The 26,045-nt window shown below is 34.7% G+C and overlaps 1 pseudogene; it reads right to left on the minus strand.

Annotated features, from left to right (window-relative positions):
• LOC105049172 (PP2A regulatory subunit TAP46-like) overlaps window positions 1-26,045 on the minus strand; it is a 50,917-nt pseudogene that overhangs the window by 12,544 nt on the left and 12,328 nt on the right.

Consider the following 26,045-nt stretch of genomic DNA (forward strand, 5'->3'; position numbering starts at 1 on the left):
ATCATCTATTAACCTCGATGATTGGCTTTAGGACATATTTTTCAACAACTCCCACTTGGACTAAAGTCAATCAGATTGGTATCAAATACCCATCTTCCATTTTAAATCATCGAACTCATTAGATCTGATTGCTCTAGTTAATGGGTCGGTCAAGTTCTCCTTTCAGTCGATCTTCCTGAGGTTGACTTTATTTCGATCTTATCGAACAAGGTGATTGCAATACAGAAAGTGTTTAGTTCACAGATGGAACATCAGTTCTTCAGCTTGAGCTATGGCTCTAGTAGTGCTGTTAATACAAAAGAACTGGACCATCAATGGAGGGTGTCTCTTCAAGCTCGCTAATGAATTTTCATAACCAAATAACTTCTTTACCAGTATCAAATGCTGCAAAGAACTCCGTATCGCAAATAAAATTGGCTACTAACTATTGCATAAAACTTTTTCAGTATGTCGCTCATCTTTTTAGGATAAAAATACAATCTGACACAACTTTATCATTTTCATCCGACTAAAAACTATAATCAGTATTCCACAGGTTTTAAGTCAGATTCTCCATAAGCGAACCATTAGTCCTTAATATTTCATAAATATTTAAGGATGGTTCTCATAACCTTCCAAATCTTTATAAAGAACAGAGATGACAACCTAACTTTTATTCTCTGTAATGTAGGGATATCATTTTCGATTAAGAGAATTTCATCCAAACAGCACAAAGAATGATTTTACAGAACTATTAACCCATTTATACATGCAGGATTCTGCTTCATTCTTAATGAAGCCATATATTCAAAATATATATTCTAACTCTGAGAAGCTTAATTCAATCTGAATGGACTTGAGGATTGCCACAAAGAAACTATCTCGTCATAGTCAACACTATAACCTTGATGAAATCCTTTGACAATTAGACAGAATTAATAGGTCTTCACCTTTCCATCTGTGCCTCTTATCCATCTAAAATCCACTCACACCTTATGGGTCTTATCCTTTCAGATGAACCAATGAATGTCCATACATCGTTGATCTTTATAGACTTCATTTCAGATTTAATGACTCCAAACCACTTTTCAATGTTAGATCCCTGTATTGCATCCATATGAAAAATCAAATCTTCATCTTGAATCTAGAAATCAAAGTATCTATTCGACTGATACGGTACTCTACCATATCTACTCAAGGATGCCTTTACATCGGACTCCGGATTTGATCTAATCAACTCTGGTTCTGTTGGTTTGTATCAGAGTTGGTTCTTCTACCTATCAAGCTTCACCAAGATTGCTCTTAATGATATCAGTTTCTTCATCAAGAAACTTTTTTTTCAAAAAGAATGCCTTAAGATTCATGAACATCTCATGTCCATCCGGAAGGTAGAAGAAATATCTCTAAAATAATATTTATCAGATCAAGATCCAAGCTAATCGGTATGTGAACATTTCATATAAGTTTGACATCCCAAACATCAAAGTAACAGAGTATCAAATTACCCAATTTCATATCCTATATGGAGTTTTGGTAATCGATTTGCTTGGAATGTTCTCGAGCACATATTAAGTAGTCTTTAAAATATGACCTCAGGCAGACCAGCAAACCCCATAGTGGACCGAACCATGTCTAACAAGATTCAATTCTTCTTTCAGACATCTTTTTAAATAATAATATCTCAGGAGAGGTTCATTAAGAGAGAATTAATTTTTTTCAAGGCATGTCAAAACTTACTGTAAAGTTATTCACTTCATCAGTCAAATAGATAAATTCTAATGCTCTTTGCAGTTAATTTTCCTACCTCATTACAGAATCATTTGAACATTTCAATTGATTCGAATTTATGCTTCATAAGCAAGACACACCCATACCAAGATAGGTTGTTAGAGATTTTAATGAAGTAGTAAGCCTTCTTCTGGCATTAATGTTCGTGAGTGTAAATACATCAATATGTACCATAACTTAGAACATTGATGGCTTATTCACCCTTTTCAATAAAAGATGAATAAGTCAACTATAACAAAAACAGACTTCAATGATATTGTCTAATCTAGGATGCTAGTCAGATGTGTACACTATACTAACAGATTATGGTACTGAGTTTATATCATTTTCAATTGTCTACACATTATTGTAGTATCATTCATAATGATATTACAATAATCATACTTATTGACACAATCAATAAGATTGGACAAAAATGACAATCACTTAAAATGACATCTTTAAGGTTGAAAATAAGTTCGATGATTCCTAATGTTAAGATTGGAACAGACTTCCATGTCTTGCATTCAGGAGTCTCTTACCATTTTCAAACCTTCTACTATCCTAAAATCTTTTACAACTATTTACAAACATGACTTATACTGTCAGTATTCTATACCCTGATAGTAGGATTATCAATAGAGAAACTTCAAAGAATTATTATATAACTATCTTGACCAGCAACCATTTACTGATTTTTCTTTTAAGCCTGCTTAGATTAGCCTAAGATTTCTTAATTAATTTGTTCAAAAACTATATTCAACTTCTGATACTGGCTATTGAAGTTAGGTCTGATAATATTTTCATTGTCTAGCAGTGAAGAGAGCGATTATTTTTTGATCATTTCTAAAAAGAGAATAATTGATCTATTAGTATATGAATTATTTTAAGCCTAAAGATTTGGACTTTAGTCTAAGGGTTTTTCTACTATTTTATACGAATTTGTGGCCTCTACCTCCAATCCGAAGAATTACTTTAATTTCTTAGCGGGTGCTAGAATCTACACAGACTGTATTTAGGTCCGAGTGTGGCTTGGCCAATTCTAGTATATCCATAGGTAGGTTCACAACCAATTGTTTCTCCAAATAATTTCTAGCAATCAAATTTTGCCCCAGGCATCCCTTCAGCAGGCGTGTGGCGCCTTCACTGAAAATCTTGGTTAGGTCCAACCATTAACATGATAACATCAAGTGCATCCAACAAAATAGATATCCAGGCTCGAGTATGGCTCGATCAATCTGAGCATTGGTCTGAAGGTATAATAAGATGGTCATATAATGAATGATAATTCTAATACATAATAGACACCAGATATGTGGTACTTTCAATGCCTATTTGGAATATTGAACTTATTATCACGCACCTTAATGGGAGGCTTTGATCTAGTTATCCTCATAACTAGCTCATTTTATGGACCTAATAATTTAAAAAATTTGGTTAATATATCTTAAAGGATATCAGTCGACCAACAAGTCATAATCCTCTCACTAACTTCACCAAGTTATGAGAAGGATTAGTGACTAATGGGTCCAACCGACATATCGTAAATTCTCCCACTGACTTTATCAAATCATGGAAAGATTAGAGACAAGTCGGTCCAGGGTACGTAAATCAGTCATATTGATTAATCTTAACAACATGGGTCAACTCGAGTCACCTAGCGATCTAATCAGTCTAATGACTCAGGCTCAATCTTTGAGCCTGAATCAAGGTCCATTTGATTTCATCAAAGATATGGACTCGATCAACTACAACTATTATTTTTGATCTAGAGTATCCTTGATCTAATCTAAATCAACTATTGGTTAGATTGGATCAACTACTCTTTTTAGTCTATTGAGTCTTTGATTCTAACCTTAGGTCTAACCTAATTAAAAGAATCTAATTTGAGCTATCCCATGCCCCATATTTTATGCAATGTCATTAAATCTTCAATTATAATTCTAGATCTAAAATATATTTTTTAATTCTTAATTAAGTATAGCATCAACATGGGTTAAGGTTATGAAATAATTTCTTATGTAAATTTTTTACATTAAATCATAAAATTTTTTAGATCAAATTTAAATTTTCATGATTTTCAATCAAAGCAATTTTGATGAATCAAGATTAGATGTAACTAGTTTCTTCGTAACTTGTATCACATACAACAACACTTAGGATTTTAAGATCTAGAATTTTGTAAGAAAGTAAGTATTTTCTTTTTGCTTTCTTCTTCATGGGACCCCTACACGCCATGAAGAGCATCCCATTAAATGAGAAGAGAGGGTCATGTAACCCTACTTGCTCCTATGACTGGATGGCTTGATGATTACTCAATCCAAGTACTTTGCTACTCAGAATATCTAATCTTACTCATATATCATATATGCAAAAATTTAGATCAAATCTAAATTATATTAGATCTGATTTTATATTGAATTATATCTAAAATCAGTTCATAACACATCTCATGCATTGCTAAATCTAGATTTCAACTCTACATGCATATATGTTCATGTCATAACGAACCTGACTCTGATACCATTTGATGGGAAGCGTGGTGGTGATGTGCATGTATTTTCAAAAATTTTACAGCGAAATATGCATAGATTAAATAATTTAATCTATAATGCATGCATAGATCAAATTTAAATCACCATACAGGATCTATGACATAAACTAATATGTATGTATATACATCTGAAATCTAAAATTTAGCAAGTACAGATCATATCTATGTGTAATTAGATCATATCTAATTCATATTTAGATTACATCTAAAAATTAATTGAGATCAAAATCTCATATCTGAGCGTGGGTAGTAGATCACCGCATCCGAAATCCATGATAGATGGTTCTTGATAATGCTTGGCAGCCGTACATGTGTCCGATCTCTACAGATATCCACACGAAGTCTTTGTGCTGATCGATCTCTTCGGGAGTGCTAGCTCACAAGGACACCATCCTTTGGCTGATCTAAGAGGAACATGATGGAGATGAAGAATAAAGAGACTCTCTCCTTTTTTTTTTGGATCTATACATCTGATCTTTATAATAGAAATCAAGAGAAGAACCATTTCTTCTCAATTTCTCATGCATAAGAGAGAACCTTTCTCTCTTCCTTTCACACCATTAAGAAAAATTTTTCTTCTCTAATTTTTTATGATAAAAATCAGATTTCATCTAATTTTTCATATTAAAAATCACATAAAATCTTGAGATCTAAAAAAATCTAAAAGAGAGATCTAAGAGAAAAATCGTTCTTCTCTCTACTTCTCCCTTTTTCTTCTTGATCTAGAACTCTAGAGATCCCCAAACATCCAATCAGATTTTTTTGATATTTTTTCTCTAAATTTTTATGTTAAAAATCAAATCTAATCTAATTTTTATCTTGAAAAAAAAATAAAAAAAATCTGAAAGAAGAACTCCTTCTTCAAGGCTGCACACAAGAAAGAAGATCCATCTTCTTCCTTGATCTAAAACTTCAAGAAGTCTCAAACTCCAATCAGATTTTTTTTGATATTTTTTTTTAAATTTATATATTAAAAATCAGATCTAATCTAATTTTTATCTTAAAAAAATAAAAAAAATCTGAAAAAAAAACTTCTTCTTCTTCAAGACTACGCACAAGAAAGAAGACCCTTCTTCTTTCTTGATCTAAAACTTCAAGAACCCCCAAACCCCAACCAAATTTTTTTAAATATTTTTTTTTTAAATTTATATGTTAAAAATCAGATTTAATTTAATTTTTATTTTGAAAAAAAAATTAAAAAAAAATCTGAAAGAAGAACTCATTTTTCTTCAAGACTGCGCACAAGAAAGAAGACCCATCTTCTTCCTTATCTTTCTCTCGTTGGGAAGAACTTTTCTTCTCCAAGTTTCTGCTGTATAACCAGCAAAAAAGTCTCTCTTTGATGCCCAAAAATTAGCAAGAAAAGCCTCACAAAATCACATGAAGATGAGGAGAAAAAGGGGTTGTGCGTGTGGAGTTTGGGGCGTCCAACTCTTGGACCCCCCTTCCTATATTTGGCGACAAGAAAAGGAGGGGAGAGACACCCTATTTTTCACGGAAGAGAGGAAAGGGCGCACACTTCTTTTAGGGTGTGGGATCTCACGTTAAAGAGAGTAGGGCGTAAGGAATTAATTATCACATGGGGTGACTTGGTTTGGGTTTAGTCCTATTCCAAATAGGATTCAAAATCTTGATCAAATTCTAACTAATTTTTGGATCCAATCCTAACTAACTTAGGAATTAGTTATAACCAACTAACTAATTGGATCCTAGCCTAATTATTAGGTCCCAATTGAATTTATAATTAGTTAGATTAAAACTTTATTGATCCAGAGATTGATTCTAAATGGAGATCAGGTGCTTCATTTGATATTAGGGTTTGATCCAATCAAGCCTATTATTCCATAGGGTTAGATCCAATCCAAACCTATATAAAATGAATTAAATTATATTTAATTTAAAATAATTTTAAATTCATGCATCACTGAGATCAATTAGAATAAGTCCTATTATTCAATAGGGCTACATCCAATTAATCCAAAGCTAATTTAATTGAATCCAATTCAATTAGATCTAATCCAATCTCCATTGCTCAATTAAATTAAGTCAATTAATAATTATATTATTAATTAATTATTTTTTTAATTTACTAACCATTAATAAATATTTATTGTAATCTTTGCATAGGATTAATCATCAAGCAAATTGATAATTAAACTCTTCAACGATTCATAATCATCGATCAGCCATTTGATCAGACAAGTACTTCTATATGTGTAACCCCATAGGTTCGAACCTAAATCGATAGCACAAAAATAATTTCTGTACTAATCGATGTAACCATCTAGCAAAGAGACTCGACATCCGGATAGGCAGAATGTATGTCCAGCAACACTCTAGAATCCATGTGGATATAGTTATTGTATAATTCATCCCTTTGATACTCGATACTCAAAGACGACTTTGGATTAAACTGTCAATCCAAGATGAGTGATCCATATTGTGTCTCAACCTCAAAAATCCTGTGACTCCTCACTAGGATTACTTTGATCAAAGTTTTGCTGAATTGAAACATAATGATGTATCATCTTCAATTTTACTTGGAGCGATCAATCCCATCTTGACTCGCATTCAGACTTCACAAGTACCTGACTGTACCTAAAAATTTTCCATCATCGAATTAAAAATTCGGATAGTCCGACATCAAAACATAGTGAGTTGTTTGCAAGTCACCGAGGTAGCCTTAGGTCCGAGAGACACATATACCCATATCCCATCAGAGCAGTCTTTGACAGCAGAGTGCTTCGAAAGTGGTCACGCTAAGTGAAATATACTCCTATATATCATCCGTATGTCATATCCGTGTCACCACACGTCTTGATTAAGAGGACAACCAACTAATATGACATACAATGACCTACACTCGATACAATTATCGTCCTTGTGATAATTGTATCATTTGATTGCGAGCAGGATTTAAAAACCACATGATAAATCTTTCTTTATCATTTTGGTAGTAGTTCTAAAGACTTCATCATAATATATGAGTTCTATTTTAGAAGATATATTTTTTATGATGAATCTGTCAGATAATATTTATCATTTTATAATTCATATACTTATATGAAGCACAGTCATCTATTAACCTCAATGATTGACTTTATGATATATTTCTCAACACCATTGGCCTCTATATTAGTTGGACATTAAAAATATCTTTTTACATGGTGTCTTGGAGGAGGAAGTTTATATGGAGCAACCATCTGAGTTTGTTACTCAGGGGGGGACGAGTCTAATTTGCAAGTTACACAAATCGCTATATGGCTTTAAGCAGTCTCCCCGAGAATGGTTTGAAAGATTTAGTAAAGTCATACAGTAATTTGGCATGGTCCATAGTGTGGCAGATCACTCTGTATTTTATAAACATTTATCCTCTAATCTATACATCTACCTTGTAGTCTATGTGGATGATATTGTCATTACAGATGATGATCATGACAGTATCAAAGGTCTAAAGCAGTACTTGTTTCAACACTTCCAAACTAAGGACTTGGGTCGATTGCGGTACTTCCTTGGGATTGAAGTAGCCCAATCAAAAACAGGCATCGCCATCTCTCAAAGAAAGTATGCCCTTGACATTTTGGAAGAGACTAGGCATGCTAGATTGTAAACCAATTGATACTTCTATAGATTCAAACGTGAAACTTCTACCAAATCAAGGGGAGCCCTATTCAGATTCAGGCAGGTATCAGAGATTGATGAAAAAATTAAATTATCTCACCATGACCAGACCCGACATATCCTTCACTATTAGTATTGTAAGTCAGTTTTTTAACTCTCCTTGTGACAGTCATTGGGATATAGTGATTTGGATCTTGAGATATATTAAGGGTTCTCCCGAAAGAGAATTGATTTATGAAAATAGAGGCCACAAAGATATTGTTGTATATACAAATGCAGATTGGGCAGGATCCCGTAATGATAGAAGATCGATTTTTGGGTACTGTGTTCTTATTGAGGACAATCTCATCTTATGAAAAAGCAACAAGTAGAATGTGATTGACAGATCAAGTGCAAAAGCAGAATATCGAGCTATGGCCCTTACTACACGTAAACTTATATAGTTGAGACAACTACTTCAAGAATTGAAGTTTTGCAAAGTATGCTCTATAAAACTCATTTGTGATAATTAAGCAGCCTTGCACATTGTTTCCAATCTAGTCTTCCAAGAGTAGACTAAATATATAGAGTTTGACTGTCATTTCATCCGAAAAAAGATCATCTTTGGAGAAATCACTATCTTATTTGTGAATTCTAACGATCAACTAGCAGATATCTTCACCAAATCACTTCGAGGTCTGAGGATAACATACATATATAACAAGCTTGATGCATATGACATATATGCACCAGCTTGAGGAGGAGTGTTGGTTAATATCCCTACATTCTTTGATTTGTATCTACAAATCAGGAATTGTAATTTATGTATTTTCATATCTAAAGTAGGAGATATTTAATGTCATTGTTTTATTTTCTATTATAATTGATTCAAGAAATTTGTATAATTCTAAATAAAAAATATATCAAATCCTGTTTAGAAAATATATTATTAGGAGATCAATAGGTTCATTGTACCTATACCTTTATTGCTTTATATATAGAGCCTCCTATAACATGAAAGATATACAAGCAATTCTGATTATGAATAGTCTTTAGTATATCTTCTATTAATTTTTCAATATTGTAGAATTAATATGCAATTAGGTGTTTTATCTTCTATCTTAAATTGATAAAGTGCTTAGTTATTAAGTGTTAGTTAATGTACAAGGTAATTCATCATCTAACTTTCGATTCCAAAGATTCTAATGATCAGGACCTCTTTTTTGTGTACAGTGAAAAACATATGCATGCAACAAAATTGGTGATGCTTCCTTGGAAATTAAAGGGTCAAAAATATTCCATTGATTCAATTCCACCAGCCTCTAAAATCTACAACCAAAAACTTTAATAAGCATGTGAACTGTTTGACGCATGTCTGAGTGGCTAATGCATGCCACCAAGGATTCTTCGATCTAGGTGCGAGAGCTCAGTAACATACTTCACTTGTCTTAAGAACTGATGCAAGATTAATAAAAAAAGAAGAAAAAAGAATAAGTAACCAAGAAAATTGGTTGAAATAAAGGAACATTACTTCATTAGGAAGCTGGTGCTTAGGAGGACTATAGTGTCTAGAAAGATTCCCATTGTGTCTATAAAGATTTGAATTGGGTGTAGCATAGTGGATAAATGATTCTGACTACAACTAGAGTCAATGGATGATAGTGCATCAGGAAATAAAGGCTACCCATTAAACCTCAAGGAACTTCATAGCAATAACAACTTAAAAGCTAAATCAGCTTACTTGACTGAAAAGATGAAGGTTGCCTCTGAAAATAGGTATCACGCAAGCTGAAAGATAAACTCACTGAATACAGATTTTAGCATCTAGACCTCAAGATGATTATTTTCTAAACCACATCAATATCAGAGTTATGGAGCATTGGAGCAAGTTTGGCACTCGCATGGTCCATTACACAAGTGAAGATTCCTGAAGGCAAAGAAGAGATCCCGCCTAAAAAATAAGCAGCACTTGTATCTTTTATGGATACAATCATACAACGATAGAAATTTTTCACTGGTCCTTGGAAAGATATAAATTTAAATAAATCTGACACCAAATAGTCTAGCCAGTTATCAGTGTGACTACTTTACAAAACCCTACATCCTAACCTACTCAAACATGAGTTAAATATGCAGATACCCAGAGCTGATTATATACAAGGAGCCCAATGAAATGAAATTAATCTCATTAAATAATGCATTTGCTAACAAGACAAAATCAAGCAATAATAAAAACAAGTGAACATGTGCATGCTTTGTAAGAGAGAAACGATTGATGGTAAGCAGAATTTTTCAAGGTTATCAAACAAACTTAACATAGTAATATCAGCGCATGGCATGAAAATTATGAAACAACCTGGGAAAAAGGAAAAAGAGAATTAGGGGATCTAAATGATTGAAAGTACTTTACCTATGAGACATCTGGAGGCAGATCAAGTTTAATAACTAAAAATGGGAAAGGGTAGATAACAATACAAAAAGCAAAATATTCCAAACAAGCATGTTAACTTAAAGCTCAGATCTGATTCTTCAAATAACAAATGACACCTCAGTATTAGTTTGTATCTGATCTGACAAGTTTATGTACAACTGGAGCTTCTCTTCTCAAAAAATGGAAGCTAACCTCTCTTTCTTCTTCTCCATCGTCATCATGTGCATCCTCCTCTCCAGCTTCCACAGGTTTCGACAGAGCTGCCGCCCTCAATGATCGTCCACGTCTCTCCTTTCTTTCTTTAATTTCTTGCAGCTTTGCTTCTGCAGCTCTCTGCCGTTTGAATCGAGCAATCTAGCCTTGGTTGAAAAAAAAATGAAAGAAATTGTGAATAATCAGGATAGAGTAATAGTTATATTCACACTAACATATACCCCAAAGTGACACTACTAAAAGTTGCATGTAAACTTCTGTTCTAGAATATCCATGAACTATGTCCATTTCTGCAACACAAGTCTCATTTGTTTATAGATGCTAAAAGTTACCTGATCATCAAGTGATCAAGAAAACAAACAAGGATTTTTTTTTTTTTTTTTTTTTGAGAAAAATGAACAAGCAGGTTCTATAATGTTTAAAACAATGTGTTAAAAATTTAAAAGATAATCCACCATATACATGGATTAAGATGTACAAAAGAAGCAGAAGTGTTCTGTGTAGGTTTACAAGTGTATAAAAGAGGCAAAAGGTACATTCAACAGGAACCTTCTAAGATAACTGCATGAATGTGCTTTTCTGTTGAGTCTTGCAACATTTACCTGATCATATACCTAACAGCAGCATACAAGTAGCTCCCTGAATCGGGTCATTACACTAACCAACCAGAAAAGTAGGCATCACACACTGTAGGCATGCCACATGATCGATGATGTACACCAGCATAACAACAGCCAAACATTTAAGGCTGTCATAACCTTAGACTGTCACCAGCATAGCAACAGCCAAACATTTAAGGATGTTAAAGTGCAGCATAGCATCAACCAAATATCTAGGGTTGTTAAATACCTTAGATCTTTGCAGAATCAGGGAAAACTCCAACCTTGCTTTGTGCCCTATGCTAATTTTTTGTTTCATGTGGGAAGGTTCGTGGTTGCTGAGGAGAAGTTCCAGACCAAATGAGGGTGGCTGGAGGGTGATTCAATGACAGCCATCACTTGGATCAAAACACACAGACACACCCAGTCTGCCACGCTTATACATTTGTTCCTGGTGCACAGCTTCCTATCTTTCCAAGCTATGCATGCATTCTTAAAAGGAAAGTAATCAGCCAGCTGACTGGCTTGCAGGCTTTCAGGCAGATAATAGACTGCAGATTTGGGGTACTTGTTACTTTGTCAGCTATTGGAGTTTGCAAGAGCTGGAAGTTTTGGTGATGATTTTATTAGTGGAAATTGGCCTCCCAGGCTATCAAAAGCACAACAACAGCAGCAACCTGAAAAAAATCTTCCCTGCAAATATATGTGTTATCCTGGACTTGAATTTGGAGTGAAACTGCATATTTCTCAATTTCTCTAAACCAACTTCACAGCAGTGGATCCTTAACTTCTAAGTTGTTATATGGAGTTTCCTATGTTAGGATGCCCATGCTAAACAGTGACAACCCTTAGCCTATATAGGGTAATTTCTCAAGTCTTGCTTAAGCTATTCTCACGGTCACAAAATAGTCCATCATATAGTCCCAAGTTCCAATATAATGGATTTTGCTTAGGCAAAGCCAACTACATAGTAGAGAGTAGCTTTAGGGAGAGATAAGACTACAATAAAATCATATATTTTTCTGATGCATAGAGGTGAGATCTTCTACTGCGCAAAGCTTAGACTTTTAACTTGAAGGCAATGCCCAAATAGCCGAACAAACATGAAACGATCCAAAAAAATAAAATCTCATATAATAAAAGTAGGTCATTATAAATGACACATGCTTAGATTAAACACGTAACTAATAAAATGTGAATGTTGACAACTAAGGTGACAGAATTAAGGACAGAGTAATCTTGTTAGCCTTTTGTGATAACATATCTATCCATATAAACCTTAGAAGAAGTCAGAAAATGATAAACTAGGAGATAGATAACCTTCTAAGTTGAAATATTAACATACTACAACACCATGGTGACAGAAGAAAAACCTTTTTTGCCCGTCGAGCTGCAAAAGTATCTGCCCCTTCTTGTCCAGATGTCTCGAACTCATCATCAGGTACAAGCTCTAATGCCTCACAAATTGAAATGAACTCCTGAAATATACACAGGTAATGATGAAGCAAACAAGAAAACATCGATACAGACCTGAGCATCTTCTAGGCCAGGTAGGGTCTATGCAGAGCCAAAATCTACTATTAACATGGATTTCTTAGCTTGCACCTGGCTCAACAACGGGCCTAAACGACAAAGCCTCAGATTGGCCCGCTGTATATGATTAAGGCCCGGACCCGACCCGACTGATCCAATATTAGTTGGGCCAAGACCAACCAACCCAACAAGCCCAAATAGGCCCTAATCAACCTGACCGGGGAGATACAGAGAGGGAGGGAGGGAAGAAACCGGTCCTGATAGATGGCTAGGGGTTTGTGGGGTGACTGAGCAACTGCATGCATGGGTGCACGAGCGAGAGAGAGAGAGAGAGAGGGAAGGGAAGTGGGGGGGGGAGGGGAGGGAGGCGTGGTCAATTGGGAGAGGGGGTACAAGGTGGTGTGGGCAAAGTGAGGGAAGGAGTAGAAAAAGAATGGACAACGGCAGATAGGGATAGCCTTGGCGTGAGCAGAAGAGAGGGAAGACAAAAGCAGATAAAATGGTACCTGAAGATACAAATAAATAAATAAATTCATTAATTGTTGCTGCACAAACTTCTATAAATATAAACTATTAAGGAAGACAAGAGCATATAATTAAGCTCATTCCCTATGTTGTAAATATTGACTCATAGCTTGATGATGTCATTAGCTTCAATTAGCACACGCTTGATGTCCAAGAACTTGGCCCTTGTGATTATAACTTCTCAAAGTTCAGACCTTTAAGGATAAAAGTAAATTTGAATAAAGAAAGCTGCAAGACAGGAAACTCTTCCACAAGGAATCAAGCGAAAATCAAAATCTGGTTCCACAAAAAATACTTCTAACCTGCACCTAACAAGAAGATTTAAGATCCACTTCAACAGCATAACAGCAACATGAGCAAAAGGTATGCCATTAAGTTAAGAAACGTATATTCATAACTGCAAGTACTGCTAGGATGAATTACCTCTGAGCATTCATTGAATTATATTTCAAAAATCACCTCCCATAATAAGATTATGCATGTACTTGTTAACATGAGTTCACAAATCAACATGCACTTAATTCAACATTTAGCCACTTGGACAAAAGAATACAAGAATATGTACTCCAATTAATATTTTGGTCCTGGACCTTCCAATAGAATTATTGCATCTTTCTTAATAGGATTCGAAGTGGCATATATCTATCATGGATGACATCTCATGACTACACCACCTTTAACATTAAGCAACCTGCAGTCCTTAATGAAGATTGTAGCCTAGAGAAGATATTGCTCTTCTGCATAGCCACATCAGTCACACCAGGTTTAGAATGTAATTCAATCAGAATATAAAAAGGTGTAAGCAAAATCCATTCATCATTTTCATGAACTCCAAATACATCAAAAATGTTTGCTATAAACTGTATGCCTTTGCTTAGATACTCCTTTTCTGTACCCATGCTAAAAATCATATTTTTCTCCTATGCAATGTAGCTTCTGAAGTTTGTTAAAGTTAACCTTTTTTGTATATAAGCAAGTTCATCGTTGACATCTTAAAATTTCAAAATGTAATATTGTTCATAAATACAGGCATGCATGCATGCATATATATAAATCTGGGTCGCACATACTTACAAATTTTGATAAACCTCCCAAAAAGATCCAAATTACCACAGCTAGCAAGTAAAGACACGACTTCATGGGTGCAAATCTACTCCAAACAAGTTTAAAAATAAAATAAAATAAGCACTTATGCATTGAATAAGGCTCATGCATAATTCTAAATAAGAGTTTTGCCAAGCTTCCTAACCTCCATTCAGTAAAGTAAACTAAGAGTAAACAAACAGTAATGTAACTAGCAAGCCCATCATCTATAAAGTCCCGTCTAAATGTCCCAAGCTACTCACCTCCAAATCGTATAGATACCGATGTCACAAGCTTCTTCAACCCGGACACACTCAAGCCTCCAAAGAAGTAAAGATCATCTAGAAACACCTGAAAAAGTTCCCAAAAAACAAAAAAAAAAAAAAATCTACTTTCCCTTAACCAAGCAAGCAAAAGGGAAAATCAATTCTATCACTCGAATGCGTTCTTCTTGCAATGGATAATCTATCTATGTAGCCTAGCTATCCTTATTCTACTAGAACTGGTCCTTATCAAGCTTCTGCCAAAACCATAAGAATCCCCAGCCTTCTAAAGCTAGGATCCAATTGCAAGTTATCAGGTTACCAAAACCAAACCCCTTCTCGCCTTGACAGTTGCAAGATGCCTCCAACGTCACCAAGGTGCCACTCAAGCCTCCATTTGGGATCTCCCAAGTGAAAAAAAAAATTTGCAAACTTTTAACTTTCAAGGCTTTCAATAAAAAGTAAGACTTCAACTACATGGTTAGATTGAGGCCTCGACGAGGATGATCCTTCCTACCAAAATAAGAAATTTCTACTTTCAAAACGATAGATATCGAGTCCCAATACGGAGGAGAAGTATTTGACAGGTGATATGACCAAAAAATAAAATCATTTGCATGCTCTGAACTCCAGAATGATTTGCACCAAGACATGTGCTGTCCTAACGCTGCTTCCCTTAAGCCTGTGATGCTCCGTAAAGCTTCAAATCATTGACTTAAAAAGGATTCCATTTCAGAGCAACTGCACATATGTACGTACAAAAGTGCAGCCTAAAATAAACTTTTTTCAAATCACCACCTTTCTCATCCTTGCCTTCATGATTAGGCCACCAAGCCAATGGTCCTGAGCGGTAAAAATGTCCAGCCTCAACTTCCTTTCCCTGAAGCAACAGTAAATCCCCATACAAACCACTATCTCGTTCTTCTATTCTTTTTTCTTCTTCTTTTTTCTAAGCAAACCATCGCGACTTCATATCGGAGCACATATGCATATCCAACTAAACTATATATATATATATATATATATATATATATTCTGTGAAGAAAGATTATGGTGTTGCCAATTCAGTTTCTGTAAGTTTTGTTGTGCCACGTGTATCTAAAAAAGCATGAGTGTTTAGGATACAGCTTGGGCTCTGACTCGTGGCTGGTGTTGAACGAGGTCCATATGGCATGTTTCCCGAGTTGAGTCGGGAAAAGGAATCCCCATGTGAGACGGAGACGAAAACCGTCTCCTTCTCAAACTCTGGCAGCCTCGCTGCTTATTTAGTCGGCTCACCACCCCTCGAGAGGCATCCTGAACCTCTCTCTTGGTTTGATTTCGGTATTTTGGCTTCCATCACCATTCCCAGTTCGAAGTTCATTGTGGCCGCCAGCAATCTCGCCAGAGATGAGGTAAGCTCCGCCTCTATTTCTTTAGAGTTCCCCTCTCTATAATTTCTATCAGAAAGCGGCTTTGATTGGCCTGATTCCGGTGAGATATCACTGGATTATTCCGTGGCTTAGATCTTCCCTGCTTAAGCTCTTCCATGAAACGGCCGGTCTTTTCTTTTTTCCCTTTTTTTTCTCCAACGGCATTGGGTTCGGGTCCCCTGTTTTTTCACGAAGAAGAAGAAGAATAGAGGGAGGGCGCGGCTCTCTTCTCTCTCTTCATTTTCATTTGTATTTTCTCTCTGCCCATCGGAGCAAGGTGAGCTCCTCTTTCCTTTTCTTTCTTCTTTCTGTCCTGCGTCGCCAGCGTGTGATTGAAGCCGGCAGCCGGTGGTTTTACTTGAACAGGGCAGCCCCTATTTTTTATTTTACTTTTCCTCCCCTCACTGCTGCCGCCATGGGTGGCCGGTCCTGATCCTCCATGGCAGTGCAAGGGAGAGGGACAACAGGGAGCCAAACCTCCTGTTGGAAGGAAGAAGAAGAAGAAGAGAAAAGTCTTTTCTCTCTCTTCTTTGATTTAATTGATTTATTAATCGGAACTGGCTGGTGGAGGGTCGTCGTGGACTGCCCCTCCGGCCTTGAGGGTCGTCGATGGGGGTGGTTGCCATTCTAGCCCGAGAACAAGAGGAGCAAGAGCTCTCTTGTTCCGTAAAAGAAAATAAGGAAGAGGACCGCATGGGTCCTCTGTCCCATGAAGAAGGAAAAAAAACAAGAAAAAGAAAAAGAAAAAGAAAAGTGGCTCTGTTTCACGTAGAAAAAAAAAAGAATGAAAAAAATAAGGAGAGAAAAAAAAAAAAAATCACTCTCTTCTATCTCCCCTCTCTTTTCTCTTTTTCTCTCTACTTTCTCTCTTCATCCTCTCTTTTTAAAATTTAAAAAAATTTCTCTCTCTAAATTTTTCCTCTCCATCATGTTTGTTGTCTCTCTTTGTTTTCTTGAAATTTTCGATCTGATTTTTAGTTAAATTTTAATTTAAGATTTATTTTCTAAATTAAAATTAATATAATAGTATAATTTTGAATAATAAGTTCTGAAGAATATCTTCAAGGTTAATTGATCCGTTTATCCAGTATTCTGCAAGAGGTAAGTAATAAACTATTTTTTCGAGATATTTCATATTTATTTGAAAATAAATAACTATTTTTTAAAATTATACATGATTTATGAAATTATATTTTTAATAATTTTTTTCTTTCATTATGTCTGTGCTGCACTTATTTTATCATTTATTTCATTTTATTAGTTCTTAATTATATATGATGTCGTTTTTTCATATTTATATTATTAATTTTTTAAATAAATAAATATATAACAGTTATGGATTCATATGAGTATGCAACATTTTGTCAAAAAAAATAATGAAGATCTTAATATTGTTGAAACATCAAAAATAACAAATACTTCTGCTACTCTCACTACAACTACAGATACACTGATAATAACCGTGAGGGGTTGCTGCTCCTCGAGAGCTACTATCATGGGAGATGGCCGGCCTTCAAAGAATAACCTCTTCCTTGTTGTAACGAAGAAAAAAAAGAAGAGAGAGAGTCTCTCTTTTCTCTCTTTCTTTTATTTAATTTATTTCTTTTAAAAATAGGGCACTTGGAGTGGGTCCCGATGAGTCATGAGAGATTTTAAATCAAATAATTTATATTTTATTTTTTTTTTTTTTTGACTGATCAAGCATTGGCCACATCGAGTTGTGAAACAATATCAACTACTTTTGGTACAAAATGGTTACGAGATATCAATTCGCTATGCCCTGATGTCTCCAACAACAAGCATGTTCATGTTGGACGTTCACCCACCATATCATCAACTGATGATCTCATAATGGTATCATCAGCTGAATTTCTACATGATATAAGGGACACAGCTCGCACTGCTCGGCAGCGTCAGAAATTTATTCTTTCACAAAAAAAGTTGCGACATTCAGGCAACTGTTCAATTTACAATTTTTACAGTGCAATGCCATGCAGAGATGAAATAGCCCATGTTGCCCAACGACGTCGCAAAGAAATTCTCACACAGAAAAGAAACACCTGAAGACAAAACACATTGGCCAGTTAGTTTCTTATAGTAAATGTAAATTAGTTTATAGTAAATATAAATTTTACAGTAAAATTTAATAGATTTTTATTGTAAAATTTATTGACCTGTAGATTGTACAACGGAAATATGTGACTTTGGAGGACAAACATGCATATGTGAGTATTGTAGAGCAAAAATCTGGTATGAAATGAGGCAAAATAGGTTATGCACCAATAAGAGTCCAAAATTTAGCATATGTTGTCAAGCAGAAAAAGTGCAACTGTCTTTGCTTAAACAACCATCTCCACTATTGAAAACTTTGATGGATTATAGAGGAGAAAGTCAATCAAAAATATTTTGAGATAATATCAGGTCTTACAATTCGTTGTTTTCCTTCACATCAATGGGCGGCCGTATTGATCAGACAATTAACGATGGTAGTGGGCCATATGTATTTTGAATCAATGGACAGAATTATCACAAAATTGGATCATTATTACTGCCTGAGGGAGAAAATTCACAGTTGGCATAGCTATATATATATGATACGAAGCATGAAGTTGAAAACAAAATATCAATTGTTGAGAAATGAATGCAAGGCTCACATTTGGATCCAGCCATTGTGTAGCAATTAATGGACATGTTAAATGTTAACAATGTTCTGGTCTAGTCATTCAGAATGGCAAAAGATAGTTTTGTTGGAACAAATGACACAGAGCTACGATTACGACTAATAATCGTCGCAAGACTGATGGTCGTCGGTATAACTTACCAACTTGCTTTGAAGTAGCTGCATTAATAGTTGATAATTTTGATAAGAAAAATAGGAGAAGAGACATAATAATCGAGCATAAGACAAGGGGACTTCAAAGAATTACTGAATTACACCCAACTTTCATGGCAATGCAATACCCCTTATTATTTCCTTATGATGAGGATGGATATAGAATGGGCATCCAACACAGGAGTCGTCCTGATAGCGAAACCCATAAAAGAAAAATGCTGACCATGAGACAGTACTATGCTTACCGACTGCAACAGCATACCGATAAATCAGACCTATTGTTAAGGGGTGGCCGTCTTTTCCAACAATTCATAGTTGATGCTTACACTGCAATTGAAGAACAAAGATTTTGTTGGATAAGAGAAAATCAAGCAACACTATGGTCTGATCTACTCAAAGGAGTGCAAGATGCAGTTTCATGCGGGGACACAATGGCACATTCTATTGGGAAAACAATTATCCTTCCATCATCCCACATTAGGAATCCACGATACAGGGTACAGAACTACCAAGATGCAATGGCAATTTGCAGATGGACTGGCTACCTAAATATTTTTATCACTTTTACCTGCAACCCAAAATGGCCAGAAATATAAAAATTCATAGATGAGGTTGATTCGTACCAAAAATTAGAAGATAGAGCTTATGCAGTGAATCACGTGTTTCACTTCAAACTTTTAGAACTACTGTCTGATATAAGAAAGAAAAAAATACTTCAGCCGTATGTGTAAGTTCCTTTTATATCTGATAAAAAAAAATTCTACTTCCTATAGCACATATATTATTGTCACAATGTTGACCGTTTGTCATTACAAACATACAATTATTTATATGATTGAGTTTCAAAAATGTGGTCTCCCTCATGCACACATGTTGGTTTTTCTGCATCTTGATGACAAGCATGCAGATCTTTCATATATTGATAAAATAATAAATGTAGAAATATCGAATAAAATTGAAGATCCTGAAGGTTATTTTGCTGTTCAAACATACATGATATATGGTCCATATGATAAAAGCAGATCATCTTCTCCGTGTATGGTTGATAACTGTTGCATCAAATATTTTTCAAAAAAATACAACAACCAAACTGTATTGGATGAAGAAGGCATTCCAATACACAGGGGGAACAATGGCAACACCGTGATAAAAAATGGAGCCAAACTGGACAATGCTTATATGGTGCCTTACAATAGAAAACCCTTAATAAAGTATCAAGCACACATAAATATTGAATTCTGCAATCGTTCACGATCAGTTAAGTACTTATTTAAGTACATAAATAATGACCATGATAGAGTCAGTGCAGTCATTGAAAAGACAAATGCCGATAATGTGCATGCATCTGCAAATAGAAATATTGAGGTTGATGAGATCAAAGCTTATTTGGACTGTAGATACATTTCAGCATCAGAGGTCTGTTGGAGAATTTTTAAATTTGTCATCAATTATAAAGACCCTTCAGTTGAGAGACTCAATTTTCATCATCCAAATGAACAAACAATAGTTTTTGCTGACACTGCAAATTTAGAAAATGTACTGAGAAAGTCAAAAGTTGATAGAACCATGTTCACAAAATGGATGAAGGCAAACGAGCAACATGAAGAAGCTAGAGAACTAACTTATGTTGAGTTCCCCACAAAATGGGTATGGCACAAACATGTTCTAGAGTAGACAAAAAGGAAGACCGGCAAAAGCGTAGGCAGAATATTCTATGCCCATCCTACAAATGATGAACGTTATTATTTGAGGATGTTACTAAATACTATTAGGGGTTCTACATCCTTTGAAAATATTCGAACAGTAAATAAAGTCCTCTATTCAACATTCAAGGTAGCTTGCTATGCTCTTGGATTGCTTGATGATGATAAAGAATGGCACGATTGTTTACAAGAGACATCCCTTTGGAGATTTGGTCATCAACTGCGATAACTTTTTGCAATGCTGCTACTTTATTGTGAAGTTGCTAACCCAAAAGAACTTTAGACTGTTAATTACAAAATATTATCAGAAGATGTGTTATACATACAAAGAAAAAAGTTAAATCAGCCATAGCTTCATCTAACTGAAGAACAGATATAGAGCTATGCATTGTTTGAGATTGAACGAATACTGCAAAGGTCATGCAAATCATTAAGAGATTATGAGGATATTCCATTGCCAAACGCATTGCTACTATGAGAATTAAACAATAGACTTCTTACTGAGGAGACAAACTACAATAGAAAAGAGCTTTAGATGGAATTCACAAAGTTTTATAGTGGCTTAAACATAAACCAGCTTGCAATATTTGAAGTAGTTGTCAAATCAGCAACGACAAAAGAAGGCAAGCTTTTCTTCATTTATAGCCATGGAGGAACAGGAAAGACTTATCTATGAAAAATAATTTTAACAAAACGAAGGTCAGAGAGCCATATTGCTCTTACTGTAGTATCTTTTGGAATTACATCATTACTGCTTCCTGAAGGTAGAACTGCCCATTCAAGGTTTCACATCCCGTTGAACTTAACAGAAGATACAATATGTGAGATAAAGCAAGGAACACAATATTGAAAAATATGTCCCAAAGCCAATCGTCAACCTGTTGATGATTGTGCTCATTCTTGTAAATTGTATTTGAATTTTTATTAATAAAAATTATTTGACTTTTTCATTACAAATTGTTCATCTTATTTTGAACTCCTGTATTGTAATGAAATCTTTAGGACTATAATTAATTGATAAAGAAAGATTTATCATTTAGTCCTTAAAAATATTTGCAACCAAATGATATGCTATTAATAGGATAATAGCAATATCGAGTATAGATCGTTGTGTGCCATATGAGTTAATTGTCCTCTTAATCAAGGAGTGTAGGATACTATTATGGCATGCAGATGGAATGTAAGAGTATATTCGCATCGAACATGACCATTTTTCAAGCATTCTGCTGTCAAGACTAGCTCATAAAGGGTATAGGTATAAGTATCCTTCAATCCTGAGATCACTACGGTGACTTGTAAGCAACTCACTGTACTTTAGTATCGAACCATCTGAGTTTCTAACTCAGTGATAGAAGGATACTGGGTGCAGTCAAGTACTTATCAAGTCGGTATGTGAGTCAAAATAAAATTGATCCCTCTGAATTAATAGGAGATATATATCAGTGTATTTCAATTTAGTAAAATTTTGACCAGAATAATCCATATGATGGATTTGAAAGGTTAAAATATAATATGATCGACTTAATTAGGGTTGACAGTTAAATTCTAGGTCACCTTGAGCATTTGGATCAAAGGGATAAATTATACGGTAACCATACGCAGTAGGTTCTAGAATGTTGCTTTGTAATACTTCGACCTATCCGATTGTTGGATCATCATTGTTAGATGGTTACATCGATTGGTATAAAAAGTTATTTCTATGCTACCAGCTTAGGTTCGAACCTATGAAGTCACATGCATTAGAAGATTTGATCAGATCTAATGACTGAAGTGTCCAATTAGATTGTGACTCTGGTGAGGAGTCTCATTGGGACTGAGACTGAGACTCTGGGGGAGAGTCCCATGAGATTGAGACTCTACTATTTATAAAAAATTAATTAATAATTAGATTACTAATTGACTCAATATTATTAAGTAAATAGCTTTGGATCAAGTTTAATTGAATTAGATTCAGTTCAACTCAGATTAGGTTTGATATGATCAATCCTAATTACAGAAGAAATTTGATCATGATTCGATCAAGGTTTGAAATCAGCTAATTCTTAATTGAGTTAGAAATTTATTGAGATATTTAGATTTCTAATTGGATTAGCTTCATTTCTATCAGTGGATTCATTTCAAATTTGATTTGAATTAGAATTGAATTAGAAATGAAGAGTCCAAATCGACTATGACTCTATCCTTATCTCCTTGCGCCACACTTGGACCCATGCCCTTATCTCCACATCAAATAGGATTTGGCTTGACCTTTTTAGCATCAAAATAGTAGACCCAATAAGGGTGGGTGGCAATGATTGATGACTCATAATCCTATCTTTACCTAATTTGAATACGATCTGAATTAGAGATAAGATGAAAATAAGAAAAGAGATTTTTTGTACAAAGAAAGTTGTTGGCACCTTAATGATTTTTTTCTATTTTTCTTGGAGAGTTTTTGGGCGTGTGAGACATCTGATTCCTTCTTCAAGCCATAGAACCTTTTTTGGAAATTTTTAGGATGCCAAAAGATGTTTGGCGTGGACTCTTGGCACCCTCTCTTAGATGAAAATCCTAATTCCTTGCCTATAAAAAGGGGTCCCCTCTTCTTGGCATCATACATCAATTTTCTTACTGATTTTTATTTTTCAGAGCTCTTCTCCTCCTCCTCTCTTCCTCCTTCAGATCTCTTGATCTTTTGGAGTGTCCAAGATACTTGAAGAAAAAGAAAGAGATCAGCCATCGAAGTTGCTTGTAGGCTAGCACCTCTAAGCCCCTGATCTGCGTCAGTCTTCACATGAATTTTCTTATAGAGGCCAGATGATTTTGTGTGATTGTGAGTAATCTGAAGAACATCCTCTCCAATCGTTGGACCAGAGGAGATCAAGATTTAATTGGTTTTATAATTATTTCTAACTTATCTTGATCATATTGTTGATCTAATAGTTAGATCTAGAATTTCAGCATCGATGAGATCGATATGTGTTTTTATTTTCAAATCTAAAGTGCATATTTTTCATATCATAGATCATGGAATGACAATTTAGATTAGATCTTATACATATGATTAAGATTAAATTGTTTAATCTTTCTTTTTCACTGCACAAAAATTTTAAAATTGTATGCATAGCACTACCGCATATTTCCTTCACACAATTGGCAGAATTGTTGAGCAAAATAAATCTTATTATATGGGATGAAGCACTGATGGCACACAAACATTGCTTTGAGGCACTAGACCGTATACTCAGAGACATATGGCGCTCTTCTTTTTCGGATAGTCTTAATAAACTATTTGATGGAATGACAATGATACTTGGAGGAGACTTTCACCAAATATTACTAGTTGTCCCTAAAGGCAAGAGAGAAGATATAGTACATGCCTCCACTAAATGATCATACCTGTGATAATATTTTGAGATCTATCGACTGCACAAAAATATGCATTTGAAAAATGGTGTTGCACAAGTTTAAGTGCCGAGTTTGCACAATGGATCCTCAATGTCGGAGATGGTAAAGGATCTGACACTGGTAAGCAATGGATTGAAATCTCACATGAGCTTATGATGGACCGCAATTACAATGTAATACCAAAAATAGTTGAAATCACTTATCAAGATGTGGCCGCTAAACTGACAGACGAGCATTTCTTGCAAGAAAGAGCCATCCTTACACCAAAGAATGAAACGGTCCATCAAAAAAATGACCACATACTCAACCTAATTCCAACAAAAGAAAGAATATACTTCAGCTCAGATTCAATTTGTAGAAACTCGACAAACTTTGGTGATGATGATGCCCTTTACCCAATTGAGTTTTTCAATTCATTGAAATTTGGTGGCTGACCAAATCATGCTTTTCGACTAAAAGATGGTGTTCCTATCATGCTGCTTTACAACGTCAACCAAAGTGCTGGCTTATGCAATGGTACAAGACTTATTATAACTCAACTTGGAAAATGGTTTGTGCAAGCTAAATTCATCACCGGAGAGAACATTGGCCAAAAAGTCTTCATTTCTCGACTCATTTTATCACCCAACGAATCAAAGTGACCATTCAATCTCCAAAGAAGACAGTTTTCCTTATCCATTTGCTTTGCAATGACTATAAACAAGAGCTAAGGCCAAACATTAAACCATATTGGTTTATATTTACCCAAGCAAGATTTTTGTCATGGATAATTATATGTCGCTCTATTAAAAGTCACAAGCAAGAATGGACTATACATACTGGTAATAGATGTAGAAGCTGAAGATCCAAGCCATGCAAAAATATTGTCTATCCAAAAATTTTCACTAATATCAAATATGCTAATTGATTGGTATCAACATCACTTATCACTAAATTAAACAGCATAACATCATTTCTCTTTTTCTTCTTACTTTCATCCCTTACCCCCTTTTAAAACACAGTCCTTCCTTATGCTTGAAATTTTATAGGTCAATGGATATCAAAAAAAATACTCACTTTTGAGTGGACTCTCTACTGAACAAGACACATGGACCATCAAAGCTAGAGTTATACTCTTGTGGTAAACAATCAATACAAAGACAAATGAAAACATTGGATTGGAATTGATCCTGTTGGACAAAATGGTAGGCACAAAACACATTTATATAAGACTTGCTTTTAACTATGAAAAATAAAAATTTATCTATTCTAATGTTACAGATAACAATGATATAAGCCATTGAGTGCAACGTCCAAATTGAGAAATTTAGACAAAAAATCCAAGAAGGCCATTGCTGCTACATAACAAATTTCAAAGTTGTTGAAACCTACTCAAAGTATAGAGCTATTTCAAACAATATGCGAATAATTTTCTACTTCACAATAATTCTTCAAGAAGTACAAACTCCAACCACTGAGATTCTACTATTCTACTTTTACTTTGCAGATATGCCTCTTATATCTGAAAGTTGCAACAAAAATATATGTCTGATAGGTAAAAAATAAAAATATACCACACATAGCTTAATGTATTTGATTCTCAATACTTGATATAATATAATTATTTTTATTATTATTACAGAGATCATTGGAAAGCTCAGTGGAATAAGTGAAGTGAAAAATATACGAGCAAGAGAAAAAATAATTTCTAAAAGAGATGTTGAGCTATTGCTCGAAAGGCAAGTACCTTTACAGCTATAAAAACAAAAAAAAGAGCTTTCCTATATTATACACACAATATTTATACACATGATTATAGACAAATCTTTCAGCAACGAAAAGATTAAAGTCACACTTTAAGAAAAAGCAACAAATGAGATCAATTTTGAAGAGAACTGTTGCCCAGATATAGAGCCCAAGAGGGAGGGTGAATTGGATCTTTTTAAAATTTTAAGGATTAGAACACTTGAACAATGTGCTAAGGTGTAGAGGGGAGTGAGTTGATTTACAATATAGATAAAATTAAACACCAATAAAAAATAAACAAGTATTAAACACAAAGAGCAAGTAAAGAAAGATAAGCACAACAAACATAAAAAATTTATAGTAGTTCGGTGCCAACTTTGCATCTACATCCACTCCCTAAGTCTCTACTTGAGAATTCAATCCACTAAACGGATTACA

This window comes from Elaeis guineensis, chromosome 7 (assembly GCF_000442705.2).
Source record: "Elaeis guineensis isolate ETL-2024a chromosome 7, EG11, whole genome shotgun sequence".
In the NCBI taxonomy this organism is placed as follows: domain Eukaryota; kingdom Viridiplantae; phylum Streptophyta; class Magnoliopsida; order Arecales; family Arecaceae; genus Elaeis; species Elaeis guineensis.